The sequence below is a fragment of the Scomber japonicus genome, chromosome 1 (assembly GCF_027409825.1).
Source record: "Scomber japonicus isolate fScoJap1 chromosome 1, fScoJap1.pri, whole genome shotgun sequence".
NCBI lineage: Eukaryota > Metazoa > Chordata > Actinopteri > Scombriformes > Scombridae > Scomber > Scomber japonicus.
This window is the reverse complement of record NC_070578.1, coordinates 19,353,798-19,368,722: the sequence shown is the minus strand read 5'-3', so window position 1 is coordinate 19,368,722 and position 14,925 is coordinate 19,353,798.

Below are 14,925 nucleotides of genomic sequence, written 5' to 3'. Positions count from 1 at the left end.
CTGGCCACAAAAGGCAGATCGAACAGCATTTATTATTGATCAACGCATCAGGATGTACTTCCTTCAAGGTCTAACACAGGCAGAAATTGCATTGTGTCTTTCTGTCAGAGATAGATTTCATATTAGTGCCCGTCATCTAAGGAGAAAACTAGCCCGGCTAAAACCTTACAGGCGACGGTTGAGTGATCCTGCTGAGATCGTTAACTTCATTAGTAACCACATAAATGGACTGGGACGTCTTCATGGTTATCGAATGATGCACGAGAGGTGCAGATTGGCTGGATTGCGCGTTACTTGAGACATTGTTCAGTATTTGCAGACAACTTGTTTTCTTCAGCACCACTGGTGCTCAAGCTTCTTCAACATCAGATCTACTTTGTAAGAACACTCCGCACCAATCGCTTGGCTGGTTGTCAGCTTGAAGATGAGAAAAGTCTTGCCAAAAGAGGCAGAGGATCTGTTGATGTCAGGGTGGAGAAAGAAGAACGCATGGCCATTGTCAAGTGGTATGACAACAGATCTGTTACCCTGATCTCATCCTACTGTGCCATTGAACCTCAAGTTCAACGCTGGAGCAAATCACACAAAGCATTTGTGGAATTCAACAGGCCATACATTGTGAAGAAGTACAACACATTCATGGCAGGGGTAGACCTCCTAGATGCATGCATTGCAAGGTACAAGTACCACATGAGGTCACGGAGGTGGTACCTCTACCTATTCTGGCAAACCATAATGCTAGGCCTTGTTAACGCATGGCTGATCTACCGCCAAAACTGTAAACTACTTGGTGTCCACAAGCCACTGAAACAGAGAAGCTTCCAGGCAGAGGTTGCAACCTGCCTCATTCTCCTGTATTCACAAAGGGGCTGCCCATCACCCAACACCACATCTCCAACACCACCTCCCAAGAGAGTTCGTGTTGGAGTTCCAGATGATGTTCGCATGGACCGGGTTGCACACTGGCCAGTGAAATGTGACGAGCGTGGCCGTTGCAAATTCTGCAAAATCAATGCAACCACCAACCTCTGAGAAATGCGACGTGCGTCTTTGCTTCACTGAGGAAAGAAATTGTTTCAAATCTTTCCATTTGGCTTAGGCTTAACTGCCACACATGTTGATAACAATGGTTCAAACATGGCCCTGAGAATGCAAAGGTTTTTGTTACTACACTTTTTTGGTGTATACAAGTTTACAAATCTGTTGCTCAGTTTTCTACAGCTAAAGTAATGTGTTAACCCTCTATGGCATGGTGTTGCCCTCAGGCAACGCACCACTTTTTTGGTCATTACAGTGGCCCTTTAAATTTTATTTCATTTTTTTAAAAATACTATGTCACATGACATGCATCTGTCCAATAAAATCATGAGTAGAAGTGGGCTTCGCCTTTGTCTAGGGGGTGGGTCAAGTCTTTCAGGAAGTGAAGCTGCATGGTTGGCTGCACCCACAAGAGGTAAGATAAAAATGTTTTTTTTACTTATTTTATATGAAATAATTTAATAAACAAAAATGTATGCATGTGCATGAACATGTAAATAACCATATTTAGTTGTTTAAATACTAAATTAGTTTTTATTTATTTACTAAAACAGATCTTTTTTGTACGTTGCCTGAGGGCAACATTGTGCAGTTAAGTCACTTTGCTAAAGGCAATAATGATAAAGCAGTCCTTCTCAACTCTGGTCTTTGGGACCATATATTCTGCATGTTTGAGACCTCCCTGCTACAAAATACTTAAAATACAAATAAATAAATAAATTAGGTTCAGAACAGGTAAAAATGGACCCCACCGGAGTTGAGAACCACTGGAGTTTTAGCACCAGGATTGATCATTGAGTGATTGTGACAATAGTGAAGAAAGACTATGCATGTAATAAGAACTTGTATAAACTTACAGGAAATGGATACGAGAACTTTTTATGGGAGGATTGAGCATGAAGTTGCAGTTAGGGCCATTCCTTCAGACAGCGAGGATAGTGCTGTTGACAGTGAGAGTGATGAGGAGTGGACGCCAGATAATGCACTTGAGCAGAATGAGAATGAGATTCAGGAGATGACTCCAGAAACAGGTTTGAGAAACATTTATCAGGTCAAGGGTCAGTTAAGGGTCAGTCAGTTAATCAAGTGACGTGTCTGCTTTATGGATTTGTGTGCGTGCGTGCGTTTGTGCGTGTATGGAGAAGACACATGTTATAATGCATTTCTGTATATGTGTGTGTGTGTGTGTGTGTGCATGAGTGCGTGTCATTATGTGTATTTCTGTTTGGGGACTAGAGGTGTCTGTAAAGTGCATGAAGTCAGCTATTTTCTAAGTGCATGCTTTTCGTTGCTGTTCAAAAGGGGAAGACCTTGATGCTGAACCAGAGCCTGCGATTGAGGAAGAAATAGAGATTGACTGGGGATTTCCACTGGGTCCGTCAGCGGCGCGGAACGGCTGTGCTACGGTTTAGCTCCGTCCTCTGCCCGGTGTCAACTCACACCGGGAGCGTTACAGCAGCGGACCGGAGCATGCTCTGGTAGAGAAAGCTGCCTTTTAAAATGACGTTGCACTGTTAATACAGTAATTACGGCAGCCCAATCAAACCCGAACGAGCCTGCCTTTAGTCTACAGTAATTACTGTAGTAGCAGCACAACTAAATGGCCCGGTTTTGTTAACTTGCTCAATTTTGGTTGATTTGATAATTTTCTTTGATTTATGTGCTTATCCCATCTGTCAGTAGGCTACGTAACTAGATGGAGTCTTTATCTGACTGTTTTATTCATGCTGAAAGTGGCGCTGTGTCAGTCACTCACTGACTCAGGGCACTGAGTTGATTCACGTTCAGTACATGTACTGCTTCACGTTCAGTACATGTACTGCTAACATTAGCGCTGTGTTGCTAACATCAGTGTAGCATCATGTTATGTTATTTTACTGTGCACAGAGGACACTTTCACTGTGTAATATTTTTAGTGCATGTATAAGCAGCGCTGCGTCTCCCGCGAATGATTGTATAATATAGTCCTTGAACGCACCGTCCCTCAGTAAGTGAACGTGAACCTCAGGGCTGAATCATGAACTGAATGACGGATTGTTTGGCTGTTTATCAGTTCAGGGAGTTGGAGAGCACTGAACGATTCGGTGAACGAATCTTTTGAACGAATCATTTTAATGAACGGATTCTAAAGATTCAGTACAGTAAAAAGAACTGCCGTTCCCATCACTAAATCATCACCAAGTGTACCCGTCTGCCCGCCCCGTTCCGCAGGCTGCAGACAGGTATGCTTCATCATCACACCTGACCTTCGTTATATCGAGATAACGAAATAATTAATTTGTTATCTTGAGAAAACAATCTGTTATCTCATGATAACAAATTCATTATTTCGTTATCTCGATGAAACAATCTTTGTTATCTTGTGATAACGAAATAATTAATTCGTTATCACTAGAAAACGATCTTTGTTATATCGAGATAACGAAATAATAAGTAGAGAAAACAGTGCCAAAAAAAAGAAAAAAACTGTGCAAAAATAAAAAAGGGGCATGGCCGTTCTCGGATTCCGTACTATTCCATTTAGTATTTACAACTTACGTACAATTTATAACAGGGTTAGCTAACGGCATAAAGTGCTACTGTTCAGGAACAACAAGGGATTTAATGTTTTCTTTTATTATCAAGGGAACTTTATAACTAAGGTCTTAACATTTAACTATTTACAAAATTACATCAAAAATAACTATTTATAGATTATTATTAGAAAATGATGTAGGGGCCTACAATTTACAACTATTAATAAAAACATTTACTATTAAATACAATATTACAATTCCAAATTATTTACAGACGTCGCTACTGTGTGTGGAGCCTCAACATCCGTTATCATGAAGCCAAATGAACAAGGAAAGAAATGTAAAGAGAAAGAATCTCCTGTCCACAAAGAAGGTATGATTTTTGGAGTACCTATAACTAGGGCTGTGGTCAAAAAATCGATCCGCGATCCGATATCGATTCACGCTGAAAAAGCACGATATCGATCCAAAAATGTCTGGATCGATCTTTTCCAGGTGACTAAAGGCACTATTTTCTTTGACGCGCAAGGCGCACTATAAAAAGCGAGTGCCGGCTAAACGAAACCGAAACTTAAGATAGCGAGATGGCTGAAGCGGCACCACTAAAATCACCTTCTGGAATGAAGGCTGATGTTTGGCAACACTAGCCTGTCTATGCATACTGTATCTTTACCTATTAAATACATAAAAACATGAAACGGAGAAAACGGTTCCCTTTCCCTCCGTCCAAAATGCTGCCATTACGATCAGCTGATAGTCAGCTGATCGTAATGGCAGTATTTTGGCGTTTTATTTATATTCAATCAAGCCATATGTTACATGAACAACCTGTAAATGGCATTTCACAAGTATCTGGTTGTCAAAGACTGGGTACAGGGGGTTCTTGTAGTTTTCCAATATAGAGGGCCACTTAATTTTAATTTATTTATATTTTATTTGGTCATTGTTGTTTAGTTCTGGTCATTGTTTTAATGCCATGGATATGTTACTGAAATTTCAAATAATACTTGGATTTTTGTCTAAAATAAATACTTGATTCTGGACTCTTCTCTCTCTGTGTCCCTCTTACACGTACACAATCACAAACACATGGAGCACATGGGACAGTATTTATTTGCATTATGTCTGTAAATAGATCGATATCGAATCGGATCGAATCGTGGATCGAATCGGATCGTGACCTTATGAATCGGAATCGGATCGATCCAGGAAATTCGGATCGATTCCCAGCCCTACCTATAACCCCCCACCCCCGAACCGACACCGACCTCCCACCCACAGTAATTTATTGGCAGCAGCTTCGCAAGCAAACTAATGTATTTTTTACAGCACCTCAATATTTTAGAATTACAGTATATTACTGGAAATAAAGTATTTGAACTGTATTTGAATCTACAGTATGTGTCCTGTATTTAATGATAATTACAGAATGTTACTGTAACACTACTACTACTAATAATAATAATAATAATAATAAAGAAATGACAGCAGGACAATATTCATTATGCAGTTCCTTTTCAAATATTTATTAAAATAAAAACAGTGCAACACAAGTAAAACTAGACATTAAAAAACCTTAACTGCCTGTCTATTTTCTTTTCGTTGTTTTTTGTGAGAAAAGAACACCAAACTGTTTTAATAAACATGCTGCAGAACAGCAGCAGTATAGTTTGCATAAGTGTAGCATAGGGAAGTGAACAGTAAACAATTATGCAACAGTTTTTCTAAACATCTTGAGTTCCAACAGTTTGAATAAGAAAATACACTGAGGTTTAAACTTTTAGTCACTGAGTGAGTGAGTAAGTAAGTATTTAAGTAAGCGTTTAAGTAGTAACGCAGTGTTTAAATGAGTGGATGGGTGAGATAGGGGGTCGTGTGTGTGTGTGCGCTAGATCAGTCCCACTTGAAGTCACTGATCTTCTTGATGAGTGTGCTGACATGTGGATTCACTGATGTTGGCTTCTTTTGGACCATCTTGCCGCTCTTCTTGCTTGGTACCTTCTCACGGCTTGCTTTTGTGCCCCTCTCAGGATTGATGTCAATGCAGCTTCTGAAAAACAACATAGAAAGACAAAAATATTTTTCTTTCAGGTGATATCGGTCTATGAATGTGACATATCAAATAAGAGCATGTTCAGTACAATGTAGTGATGCAGAATGTTGAACCACGTTAAAAAGAAGGAGTATCAGCCATAACAATATTACTAGAGGCAGTAGTTATGTTTGTAGTTGCTGTTCTTGTGTCAGAGGCACCATTGGCTATCACTACAGGTTAATGGACAATGGTGTTGTGCGAAGAAAAGTCAATCAAGTCAAGCTTTGTGGTGCAGTAAATGTGAAAAAGAAGCTACCTCTGAATGAATTCCAGCGTGCACGCTGCATCATGTTGGTACTGAAGGTTGAAGATGTAGTAGGAGGAGAAGACTACAGCAAGCCCAAGCACAAAGGACGTTCCTTCACATAGCACCTCTTTTTCTATGCTCAACATACAACGTTGGTTTGTCTGCGTCATTGGACCACAAATGCAAATTTTGTTTCACAGCTATGACCACAAAGTTCACAAGGAAACATTTTGTCAAATGAAATGAAAACCAAGATTTAAGTGAGCTAATTTGTCCCAAAAAATAATAATAATTGTAATTTCTTTTCTGTTTTTATTTAATTATGAGGCTAATAAAACTGACAATGAAAACTCATAAAATTCAATAGCTAATCTTTGCAACAGTTTGGCACAAATAACAAAAGCAGTGAATTTAGAACAAGGTTCTAGAAAACTCTTAGAAGGAAAAAAAAGTCTGTAAAGACTTGTGTTGCCCATGCAGAAAACACAAAGGAGGACTAACTTAGACTTACTGTACTACCTTTCTAAATTAGTAGTTAAAATATCTACCGGCAAAAGCAACAGTGTTGATTTAACGTTAATGTAAACCGATATACAATGCTGAGACTCGCTAATTTTAGCTAACTAGAACATTGCAAACACAAAACTTTTTGTGGCTCTTTTTATCCATGTGGAAACAAGCACACAAGCACTATAGGTTAGACTTGCTATATGTTATCTTCCAGCAAAAGCAACAGTGTTGTTTTAATGTTGATATAAATTGAGACAAAATGCTAACATGTTCTAATTTTAGCTAGCTTGCAAAAACGAAATTTTTCAATAGCTTAGTTATAGCACTGTTCTAAATGGCAGAAAATTCAACTGGAGAAATCCTCAAATCCTCCTCTTAAGTCAGAAAAAAAGGTGAATTAATGTTGACTTACTCAGTGGAGGACTTCAGGCAGCTCCGGACATCTGTGACAAAAGCAGGTTGTCCTGTGATAGAGACAGACTGGCTGGCAGACTTGCACCAAAAGCTGCAAAAACAAACTTTTGCCCATGAAGGTTTTGCTTGATTGTCCAGTTTTCCCACACTTTCCTTTCACCTTCCCATGATGCTCAGCTGTTTACAATAAAGTTTACAGTATAATCCTGTATTCTGCATTCTCTTGAAGTGCTGTAATCACATTTTTTTCTCCCAGATTGCGTTGCAGTTTACAGTATGATACTGTATGACAGTAATACAGAAAAATACTGTTCAGATTTCACTGTAAATTTACATAAAAGGTTTACAGTGTACTGTATAGCGTATACAAGTAGTCAAGGAATAAGAGAAAGTTTACCATTTGAAAGTGCTGTGTTTGGTAACTGTTAACTTGAAAGGAAAGTGTTATATTATTCAGTACACCAGTGATACTGGAATTGTTTACTGTTAAATGTAGTTAAATAAAGAGATAATTTTGGGAGAAAAAAAGTACCAAAACCGTGGCCCAAAAACCGAGGTACGGACCGTACCGTGGGTTACCTATACCGTTGCACCCCTACCCTGAAATTCATGCTTGTGATCAAGATGCTGATCTTATACCTCTGCCAATATCTGCCCCTGATACACCGGTCAAGCCAAAAGGAAAAAAAAAAAAAAGTACCTTCTTGCAGTAAAGATGGTGGACAAGACACCTCCATAAATCCAATCCTTGCCGGAAGTCCCAAGCGGTAGTTAGTCAATCGCCGCTCATATATTGCCAGTCCTTGCCGGAAGTGTCAGGCGGAAGTTAATTGCTGCTCTGAGCGAAAACAAGAATAAAAGCCTAAAAAACTCCACATACGTCGTTTACACATGATTCTATGAACTTTGTTGCAGTTACATGTTTATTATCGTGACTGTATAATTGACTAGTTAATTGACTCCACAAGTTTATAGGCTACTGTAAAACTCAGAAGTTAGTTAGATGCCTACAGTAATCAAGTTATAATGTTAACATTTCATGGATATAACTTTGGTGGTGGTGGTGGTGGTGGTAGGGGGGTTCACTCTCACACATACTCACAATAGGACTGAATAATAACTAAGATTGAATAGAGTTCTCAGATTAAATATTTAAAAAACCAATAAATTAATTGAGCACTTTCAGATTAGGCAGCAGTTGCAACACGCACCCACAGTCACAACAAATGTCATACTTACTTTCACATGAATATTAACTTATCAATATTTAATATTTAATGTAATTTAATACTGTGCAATGTCTGCGAACTGTGCAATATCATCATTACTCACTGCATTATCCCCATTATCACCATCACTGTGCAATATTTAAATAATGTGCTCACCACTAATCGATGTGGACCATGGATGTATTATGGACGCTGAAAAAGCATTACATTACACAAAGAAGAAGGGTTCTCAAAAAACGACTTCAAAACTTTTTTCACTTCAAAAAATTCAATCAAAGAAAAAAGTGTTCAAATGATTTTTATTTTATTTTTGCATTTGAACACTTTTCTTTTTGGATTGAAAATGTTTTCTTTGATTGAAGCAAATGTCCTACCCATAATATGGCCCAAACACAAAAAAGATTACTTAAATCAAAAATATATTTTCAATTAAAAAAAGTTCACTTTAATCAAAAAAAACTTTTTCAATCAAAGAAAAAAAGTGTTTTAATGCATTTTTTTGGGTCTCAAATATTTGTTTGCCTTCAAACACTTTTTCCTTTGATTGAAAAATATTTGTTTTAATTAAAGTGAAGGTTTTTTTGATTGAAAATATATTTGTTGATTAAATAATAAAGACACACAATGACCTTCATAGTGTTGGTGTTATATCCCTCACACTCACACAACACCAATATCACTGCAAGACACTAGAAAATAGAAGATAACTTTTCCTGAGGATCAAATCACGTTCCCTCAGTCTCTCCAACATCCTACCTCTATATATTTGTTTTTTAAATCCTCTTTCTGTTCACTCATTTATTCTTTAAGTAACTAAGTCTCAGTACAGTTGTGATTAAGTAAAAGGATTAAGGTCAGAGACTGTGTTGAAGTGATGATGTGAAACACTGATGTTTTTCTAAGCTTGGTGTAGAATAATTATGTGCAATGTATATGTCTATGTCATAGAAGCATATATTTATTATATGTGTACGTACAGTGGGAAACTGGAATGTGTAGCGTCTGGAGCCACACAGCCAGAGATCACATGAACCAGCTTTGCATAACATTCACACAAAAGAGAAGATGTGTCAACAATTTACTGACTTTCAGATGATTTTCATTTTAGACTGCTTTCAAGTAAGTCTTAAGGTACCTGCACACAGACAGAATATGTCAAGTGTTTTTTTGATGTGAACCATATCAGTCGGAATATTGTGTGTCCACAGTCTCCATTTAACAAAAGTAATTAGACCAGCATCACGCTACACATCATTGAAAAACTAAAAAAAGTATTAATGCTAAGAACAACTCATCAAAATGAAACAGAGCAAGTAGAAGTGTTTGCCTTAGCAAGCAATTCAAAATACATATAGGCCTTCTGTTGCTTTTAATATAGATCATTTGCAATTAATAGTTATTCACATCAGTGAATAACTTTGACCTGATCTCTCAGTTTCATTTTAAGTTCTTCTGCATGTGCAAACCATCTTATCTAGATTTTGAGCCTTCATCTTGTATTTTTGGATAATGTAATTTAATACCGTTCTTAATAAGAGAGTGTTTAATTCATGTTGTATAGTTTATAGTACATTGGATTCACAGAGGCAGTTACAGTTGCATTAACAAGCCTGCTGAATGGTTTTAGTTTTTTTCAATGCCTCCTATCTTACATTAGTATTAATATAATTGCTGTAGACACATGGCAGTTGCAGCTCAGAGGTACTGATGTTGTATGTCATAAGAGCCTTGTGTCCCAGAGCTGTTTGCAGGAGAGTGCGACATATCTTAGGCAAGGGAAGGCAAGGCAAAGCAGGTCTATTTATAAAGCACATTTCAGCTGCAAGGGAACTCAAAGTGCTTTTATTAAAAGTAACAGTGTTGTGTAAGAAATTCATAATATATTGATTTAATCAAAGTAAAAGCAAACTGAAACGTCTTCAGTCTTCATTTAAAATAACAGAGTTGCAGCAGACCTGCATTGTTCTGGGAGTTTATTCTGATGTGTGTGCATTAAAACTGAATTCTGCTTCTCCATGTTTACTTTTGACTCTGGGAACAGAAAGCAAACCTGTCCCAGATGATCTGGATGGTTCATAATGTAGCAGAAGATCAGAAATGTATTTTGTCCCTGAACCATTCAATGCTTTATAAACCAACAACTGTAGTTTGAAATCAATTCTTTGACAGACAGGAGGCCAGTTTAAAGATCTGAGAACTGGAGTGATGTGATTCACTTTCTTGATCTAGGTGAGGACTCGAGTAGCAGCATTCTAAATCAGCTGCAGCTATCTTATTGATTTTTTTAGAGAGACCCGTAAAAACACTGTTTCAGTAGTTCAGTCTACTGAAGATAAATGATTGGACACATTTTTCAAAATCCTACTGAGACATACAGTAGGCCCTTTAATATTTGATATATTCTTAAAGTGATAAGATGCTGAATTTGTAATTGTCTTAATGTGGCTGTTGACTGCACCAAGATTTCTGGCTTGGTTTGTGTTTTTTAACATTGATGAGACTGAAGCTGAGCTGACTTTTAATCATTGTTCCTTAGCTCCAAAAACTATTTTCTCAGTTTTGTCTTGGTTTAATTGAACAAAATCCAGGCAGATCTAATCTGTGATTTATTTAATGCACTTACTCTGTGCTTGATTTGACAATAGTCCCCTGGCAACATGGTTATGTAGATTTGTGTGTCATCTGCATAATTATGGTAACATATTTAGTTTTATATAATTTCAACCAGTGGATGAATGTAGATGTCGAATAGAAGAGGCCCCAAAATTGAGCCTTGAGAAACTCCACAGGTCATTTTGTCCACTCAGATGTGTAATTATCCATAGATACAAAGTAGTGGCTGTTCTTTAATTAGGATGCAGAGCAATTTAGTACAGTGCCAGAAAGTCCCCACACAGTTTGCCACAGTCTGTGTTTAAGTGTCATTGAAAGAATGTCATTGAATATCTTAACAAGAGCTGTCTAAGAAATCCTGGCTGGAGAAATAAAAACAGCTGCTTACTGCCAAGAAGTTGTTCAGCTGTTGAAAAGTAGCTTTTTCAATGATTTGTCTTAAAAATGGGAGGTTTGACATGGGTCTATAATTGTTAGTGATGTGTCTAGAATATTCTTTATTAAGCAGTTAAGTTATGCTGCACACAACTGGAACAAACTACCAGCAGAACTGAAATCAGCCCCAACTGTGAACATTTTTAAATCAAGGTTAAAAACTCTTCTCTTCTCCTGTGCTTATGATTGAGCTCTTTTAAAGCACTTTACATTTTAATATTTCATTTGCACTCTATGTCCTTTTAATAATTTTAAAGCAAATCATAATTTTATGCGGCAATCTTATATTTAATGCTCTATTCTAGTATTTTATTTCTCTCTTTCTATTTTTCTGTACTTTGTTTTTATTATTAATGTGGGGGGTGGAGGGTTGGGGTTGTTTTAATGTTTCTCAAATTACATGTTTTTCTGTTTTATGTAAAGCACATTGAGTTGCCATTGTGTATGAAATGTGCTATATAAATAAAACTGCCTTGCCTTGCCTTGCCTTGCCTTGCCTTGCCTTAAGAGCAGCTTAATGAGGGCATTACATGGCCTGAGGGAAGAGAGGTGCTGACAATTAAGATCAGAGGCCATGCAGTTAGCAACATTTTTGGAAAAAACTGTTGGCAGAATAGAACTGAAGGAGGATGTTGATGTTGTGTAATGCCCTCCAACTTTTTATGGTCGATGGGATCAAATTGTGTCATGTTATTTGAATTGTATTTCAGTGGACAATACATGTCCTTTACCTGATATGGAGGCACTGACTGCTTGTCTAATTTTCTGGATTTTGTCAGTGAAGAGGGAGGCATCTGGGTATTTAGGAATATAGCTTGAGAGGAGGAACAGCTGAAGAGCCACATATTCGAGAAGCAACTAAGCAAAATTTGCATAAAGTATCTGCTTTCTTTCTCCTGTTTGATTTCTCCTGTCTCTTGTTCTTGACTGTGGGAATAGATGGGTGATGCAGGAAGTAAAATAGGTTAGAGGTGAACAATTTTACTCCTGACTTGTTAAGGCAAAATAGATCTACCTTTAAAAGATGTCTTTGATCCCAGAAAAGGTTGAAATTGCCAACAATCTGCTGAATCTCTCAACTCCTCCTCTGGCTTGAGGTTGAGGGCCACTGAAAAACACCTCAGCATTCAGAAAGCTGACTGGGTTCAACACAACAATAAAGTATCATTTCAAAATATCATTGGTCCCTTTGTGCAAGATTATGTTTTTCACAGTTGGATGTGCAGCCATGATATGCAGGAGTCTTTGTCATGTCAGAGCATCCTGTGGAAAACAGACTTTTTTGGTGTTTTGACTGCACATGCTTCTAGCAGCTTTTACAGAAAATGGCAAAGTTGTGGCATTCCCACATGGTTCTTTTTACTGGTGAATTTTGGACTCCAGGACTGCAGTCTTGTGTAGAAATTGTCTGTGATTAAAGGGGCCATTTTTTTGCTTTAGCGAAGTACCATTTTTCCGGTCACTGCATTACAGGCTTATGCTGTTGGTAGACCACACTCACTGAGTCTGAGGAGGTCATACAAAAGTTGAAATATGACCATAGCCTACAAAACAATGGCACACCTGTTCATAGTTTATAAAAGAAAAAAAAATCAAGACAAGATGAGACCAGCGCTTCATGTTATATTATTCTCATCTAAATAAAGGTTGATTTCTTAATTCAAAACACACAACATAGATAGAGTACAGCCTTCTTTAACAATGATCCACTTGTTGTTTGGTATATGAAAATGTTCACCTTATATTAAAACTGCATGCACACACACCTTTGTACCCATCTTCAGTTTCTTTTCCAGTTGAAATGCATCTAATTATGTGAACAAGGACACAAACAAGTGTATGTGATAAACAGTGCTGAGTGCTGATTCATTAAAAACATTATCTTCTCTGCTTGCTTCACATTATAAACTCCCTAAAGACTTTGTAAATAGCATGAAAAGAAAATATGGCTTAAGACAAGTTTGTTAATGCTTAATAAGTTCCATTAAGGAGACGCTTGTTTCCATGTCCCAGTAGATAATTCATATTTGAAATATATGTTTTCCAGGTAAAATTGCCTCTTTAAAGATCCCCATCCAGACATGTTTTAAGACATATAAAATACTCTGCTTTAAATAATAATTGTCTGATGTGGCTTATCAACTAAAAGTATAATTACCACTTTAAAATAGCATATACTCGTTCACCTTTAAAGTTTCCACATCACACTGGTGTAAATTCAGCTAAATGTGGCCAGCCCCTGACAGTCAGATTTTCAGTGAGCTCTGAGAGCATTTCCACTTTCAGCAGTGAATGTGAGAACAGTCTTCAGGTGTCAGACTCTGCACATACATCATTCTGCACAGAAGCTCAAACATCCAACTGACAGAGCAAGAAGACATATATTTTTAGATATATTTTTCAGTGGAGATGGTGTTTTAACTTGGTAGAATCATTGACAGTATTCATCCATACAATGTCCTTGTGAAATTTCACTGTCCTCCTGCCATACACTTTCCATCAGTTAGATTTTAGGTTCACACTTTTGCAATCATTTTCAAAACATATAACGCACACAACAAACATAACAAAAGACATTGTCAAGTTGCATTGTGTGAGTTGATTAATTTAGCATTTTTGGACCTTGACCCATATTAGAAAAATCAACAATCACACAAATTGAATTTGGATATCTCCATGTTGGTGGTTTTGTTACCCAATTTAGCATTTATTAGTAGTATATTAACAGGTTTACAACACATCAATGTAGTTGTAAGCAGGTATATAAAACTCCATATGTAAAAAACTGAAATTGTAATAATTCAATACTAGTACTACTTATACTAATTTTCTTATGTACGACCAAAGAATACCAGCATGAGCATGAGCTTTTGAGAAATAAAAAATCTTGATCCTTACAGTTCATCCTGTGCTCTACAGATATGAGGATGCTTGATACAGCACTATGCAGCAGATTCATGTACTTCAATCAGCTTGATATGACAATGACAAGAAAGTATTTAACTGATTATAATAACATTTATTTCAAGTGGCTATCTAACTATAATCATATTATGATATGGAAGTGTATTTGTAATTGTACATTCTGTTCATGCATACTGTTAGATACACTAGATAAACAATGATCAAACACAATGATGAAAATTTGGCTAGCACAGAAATGTAATATCCCATATTTGAATCTTGTTTTCTACCGCTTATATAACTTAAACAACATCAAGTAATAGAAATTATATAACGTTCTACAGTTAAAATAAATTAACCGGCAGATTTTCATTTTATTTTCATAGCCTTTGAATTAAGTTTTGAATGAATAAAATATTTTTTATATACTGCACTACAAAGCTGAAGTTCCAATCATGCCTTCATTTTGTCTTGTTTAGATGACAGTTACTGTCTGGAGCCAGTCACATTCTCCTTGTTGCAGTTTTCACACAGTAGAGCAGATCAGCTCTTAAAGGAGGCAAAGAAAAGAGACAATACACCTCCATCTTAGTGCAGCTTCCTTGCACTGGATTCCTATATTATTATAAGTCAGCAGTAGCCCAAGCCCACACTGGGGTAATGTAAATCAGACAGTCACTTCTGTCAGTCTTAATATCTCTTTTACATGGTATTTCAAGGAATGTTACTTTCAATAAGCCATGTCATTTTTATTTTTTTTCTACATGGAACTCCCTTTACGCAATGCTTTTTCTTGGCTTCTCTTTCTCAAACCCTTATTAATATTTTGTAATTTTGTATTTTACTGGTGCTCTTCTTGCTAGGCCTTATATTTTATGTTATCATAATACAAATGAATGAAAGATCCAAATGTTCCAATTTGTA